The 5,000-nt window shown below is 46.0% G+C and overlaps 1 protein-coding gene across 14 annotated transcripts in view; it reads right to left on the bottom strand.

Moving 5' to 3' along the window:
* The window catches only part of LOC122245090 (uncharacterized), a 572,282-nt gene that overhangs the window by 164,602 nt on the left and 402,680 nt on the right, over window positions 1–5,000 (bottom strand). The gene's annotated exons all lie outside the window — the stretch shown is intronic.

Below are 5,000 nucleotides of genomic sequence, written 5' to 3'. Positions count from 1 at the left end.
CGGCCTCTTCTGTCCCCTTCTCAACAGCGTCTTGTATTTGCACTGGAGCAGCTTTAATTGAATCTTGGCGTTTGGTCGAATACATTATGTCTCTCCAACACAATGCCTGAGACGGCGCTACTTGTAGACAGGACCGACGTATTGGGGTGGTGGTGTAGGGGGAGGGAGGGGGGAGTAGAAGGAAGGAAGGGGAAGGGAAGGGCCTTATGTCCACGGGGCGTCTATGGGGGAGGGTGCCTTCCCTTCCTCAAGGTGGTGTTGTAAGGAAGTCCCCGGAAGGAGAGTGTAGGGAGGTCCTTGGAGTAAGAGAGGGGTGGGGCGAAGGGGGGGGGCGTTAGGTGCCAGGATATTAGAAGAGGTGTGAGGGGCCGAGGAGGGAGCTGGAGTGAGGAGGGAGATAACTAAACGGTCGTAAAGACGAATTGGAGAGGGAAAAGAATAGAGGAAGATAGAGTATCTGGAGTATATGGAATTTTCAGAGAGAGAGAAAGAGAGAGAGAGAGAGAGAGAGAGAGAGAGAGAGAGAGAGAGAGAGAGAGAGAGAGAGAGAGAGGAGAGAGAGAGAGAGAGGAGAGAGAGAGAGAGAGAGAGAGAGAGAGAGAGAGAGAGAGAGAGAGGGAGAGAGGAGAGAGAGAGGGAGAGAGAGAGAGAGAGAGAGAGAGGGAGAGGAGAGAGAGAGAGAGAGAGAGAGAGAGAGAGGGAGAGAGAGAGAGAGAGAGAGAGAGAGAGAGAGGAGAGAGAGAGAGAGAGAGAGAGAGAGAGAGAGAGAGAGAGAGAGAGAGAGAGAGAGAGAGAGAGAGAGTGAGAGAAAGAGAGAGATAGAGAGAGAGAGAGAGAAGGGGAGGGGAAGATGAGTAATAGACAGACCGCGTGAGAAAAGACAGATCGAGAGTGAAGCAAGAGAAGAATACTTCTCGAAAATAAACCATAGGACCAGACGGTGGTAAAAAAAAGAGACGGGGTGTGGGAGGGTGGGTGGGTGGGGGGTGATCGAAGGAGAGAGAGGGCAAGAACACAAAGGAGACAGAAGGAGGTGGAGGAGGGGACAAAAGGAGAGACGCAGAGCCTAAGGAGGTGCACTGAAATCAGAACTTCTACCCTCAACTACTGCCGAAGCTGTGTTGCGCCGTGTTGGGTGGCTGGTGCTCGCGTCCCAGGGGAAGGCATTGTGTGGGTCAGCACCGAGTGGAGAACCCAATTCACCGGGCCAAGATGGTGTCGATGGAGGTGCAGGAGGGGAAGATGCCAGGAGCATATCATGAAAACAATAACATAATGATAGTTACAATACCGAATCATATTGCTGCTGCTGATGGCAATGATAGTAATAACACTAATTACTCAAAACTACTGATGACACCTATAGACTGATAATAAATGGAAAATGGAATGGACAGTAATTCGAAAAAATACTTAACCTACCAAGGCAACTGGAATTCGTTCATAGTCATGGTCGACAGCCCCAGGCATGAGGATGGTGTTTGAATGTTAACTGATACTCAGAAATATCATGGATATCATATAACCATTATCACTTCACCATTATCAGTATTATCAATAACCTCACCGTTATCATGAGCTATTATCAGTTTAGTAATAATGATAAAGATGATGATGATGCTAATAATAATAATAATTATCATTATTATAATAATAATAATAGTGATAATGGTAATCAGATTATTATCATCATCATTATTATAACTATCAACGTCATGTGCATCATTATCATTTTTGCCCATACAACTACACAAATATAAAGTTTACATAATTTTTTTTTACAGCATCTATATATTTAATCAAACATATCTATCGCGGATATTCAAATCTTTCGATTGTCAGTCCCCTCTCACTATCTATACTCATTCCGCTTTGTGTTTATATCACTCCATCTTTCACTGTTCTCCTGCTCTTCCTATGATCTTCATCTTCCAGACTTTTCCATCTTCTCTTCTGCATTACTTCTACCTTCTCCAGCTTCTTGTTCTCTTCTTCGCCTCTTTAATCTGCCCTTCCCTTCCAGATTTCCATTCCCCATTTCCTGCGTCTTTCTCTTCGTTATTTACTTTTCGTCCACCCTTCTCAATTTCTTTGTACGTTCTTCCACCTTCAACTGCTTTCCCTTCCTCCCTTCCGTACCACAAAACAAATAAAACAGATCGATGAGCAATGGAAATTGTGACAAAAGCAAAACGAAGAAAAGCGATTAAACTGTCAATCTCAACCTTCAATCTCGCGACGCACCGTCTCTCCTTCCGCCATAAATTGAATTTGAAGATAAATTGAATAAATTGAAAGGTAAAATAAGGGAGGGACGGCTTGAGACAACGCGGGGTTAATTACGACTGGATTAATAGTGGGGAAGAGGAACCAAGACCTTATGTTTGGATTTACAAGCCCGTCGTTAATGGATGCCTGCTCCTGGCGAAAAAAAAACAGCACTCAATGAATGCGCTGTGGGTTTCATCTAAATTTCTCGATATTATGTTTATATTTTTATATAAAAAGTGCACATGGAATTATGCTTTATCGCGTGTGCAAATATCCATACAGTTTATGATCATTTCGTTACAAAATCACCCAGAGAGTTTCGCGTTCGTTTCAGGCTAAATTACCGGAAAATTATATTTAACAGTGTCAACCTCATCTATTGCCGCAAAAATAAAACCCAGGAATCAGCTACTTATCTTGTGACCGACCTCTTCAGATAATGACCCATTGTTTGGTGTTACTTGAATCTCGACCCAGGAATCTTTTAAATAATTTCAATCAATCTGTTTTAAAACTCGTGAAATAAACCATTCCTTTTGTTTTGGAGTTACCCTTCACATTCCCGCTATTATTTCCATCTACGAAGAGCCGTGAATGAAATTACCGCAGTGCTGATTAAGATACCTGATATCATTAATTACAACTTACATCAGCTCATGGATTCCCGGCATCTGCCCGAAAATAGAAGCCGGAGGGTGTAGGGAGGTCTCCTTCCCTAGCTAACTTTCTCATCCCTCTCTCCGTCTTGGTTGCAACAAAGGGAGGGAGGGGGTACTGTAGGGCGGGGGAGGAGGGGTGCTGAGGATACAAGGAGAGGGTCGATGGAGGAGAAAGGAAATAGGGGTAAGAAACGCGAGAAAGAATGAAGGGGAGAGAAAAGGGAGGACATAGAAAGAGAGAGGAGAAACGAAAAGATTTGAGGAAAGCCGAGAACGCAGGAAAGAGTAAACAACGGCTATTGATAACAAGGTCGCGAGGAAGCAAGCCACGCCATACAGGCCTTCATCACGACCCACCGCCCTCTTCCTGTTATCAACCCCCTCCTTCCTCCCCCTTCGCACACCACCGCCACCGAAATATCCATAAGCAATTTGTGTCATGAGGAAGATGCCACGTCATGAGCGGGGTACGAGAGGTGACCCCTTCTCCCCCACAACACAAATTCCATTACTGCTCCCGCGTGCTTATTTGAAGCCCAATTAGAGACAGAAATAACAGCCTAAGTTAAACCGTTAGGCTAAAACTACCCGTTTAGGAGTGTAAGGATCGGCAGCCGGTGGAAAACTGTCGCCAAGAGGCCCCATGATGGTTTAATTAAGCCTCGACCCCATGGCTAGTTTAACCCCGCAGCTAACCGGCAATGGTGCCACCAGTGCCACACACACAACACGCGAGAGCGCACACATACTGAAACACACACACACACACACACACACACACACACACACACACACACACACACACACACACACACACACACACACACACACACACACACACACACACACACACACACTAGCCAGAAGGAGTAAGACAGTGGATGGTGAGTGGGAGGAAGGGAGGGGAGGGGGTCCCAGCTGGGTTTGCAGTGCGACTTCTTAACTCTCTTTCTTTTTTATAATAATGATAATAGAGATGACGTTAATAGCGATAAGTGATAACGATGATGATTACGATGATGAGTCTGGTGATAACAATAATGATAAAATCCCAATGAAACATAATAACCATGTTGACAACAGCATATTTATCAGATTTTGAAAATTAAGTACAGAGTTCGTAATTTGTGGAGCTACACCAGTTATGAAGAACGCAGAGCGAAGTGCGTCCAAAAGACATACTGAGATTAAATGAGTGAACGCAACGACTCCAAAGACTTCGTGAGAAAAATCTGCTAACGACGTGACAAGAGCTAAGGTAAGCCAAGTCTTAATTACTTTCGTGAAACACGCACAAGCACACAGGTAGAGGAATATACCCACATAAAATAACGATATGAAACAAAGCGTACAAATGGACGATGAACGAAGTAAAGGAACCCCTCCCCCTCTGCTCTGCAAAGGACCCCCCCCCCCTATTGGCCTCCGCATTGAGAGGAGACAAGAGCACATCAGTCTCACCGTATCCCCCCTCCACCCCCTCTCCGCCAGTGGTCATCTCCCTAGACCGCCTCGATAATCTCAATTAACACCTTGTCAAGATCAAACGGCACTATGTCTGTGACGGAAGGCTGTGGGAGAGAGCTCCCCCTCACTTCCCCCATCCCCTCCCTGGGCCTATCTCCTTCCCCCAGGATACTCTGCCTCCCCATCTCACCTTTCCCTTTTCCCTTTTCATCTCCTCTTCGTTTCCTTTATCCTCTTGCTTTCAACTTCTACTCCGACCTTTCGCTCCCCCCCCCCCCCCCCGACACACACTCTCAAAAGAAGAACGCACAGGTGTCCGTCGGTCTTTGATTCCTCCCAACTGCTCTTTTAGCCTCGGCGCGCGCCGATGCTTTTAAGAACAAACCGGGTCATCAAAGCCTCTAAACTGCGCATTCAAAGATGGATTCGATTTGCGCGAATATGCCCTCGGGGGGTTTTGTGTCGGCTCGCGGAGGCGCTGTTCGAGGCGGACGACGGCCTTGTTTTTGTGTTCGGCTGATAACTCGATTAGATTCTCTCTTTCTCTCTCTCTCTCTCTCTCATTCTCTCTCTCTCTCTCTCTCTCTCTCTCTCTCTCTCTCT

This window comes from Penaeus japonicus, unplaced genomic scaffold (genome assembly GCF_977035675.1).
Source record: "Penaeus japonicus unplaced genomic scaffold, GWHDUDI00000001_assembly GWHDUDI00000018, whole genome shotgun sequence".
NCBI classification, from domain to species: domain Eukaryota; kingdom Metazoa; phylum Arthropoda; class Malacostraca; order Decapoda; family Penaeidae; genus Penaeus; species Penaeus japonicus.
Note: the sequence above shows the minus strand (reverse complement) of the source record. Positions and strands in the feature narration are given on the sequence as shown.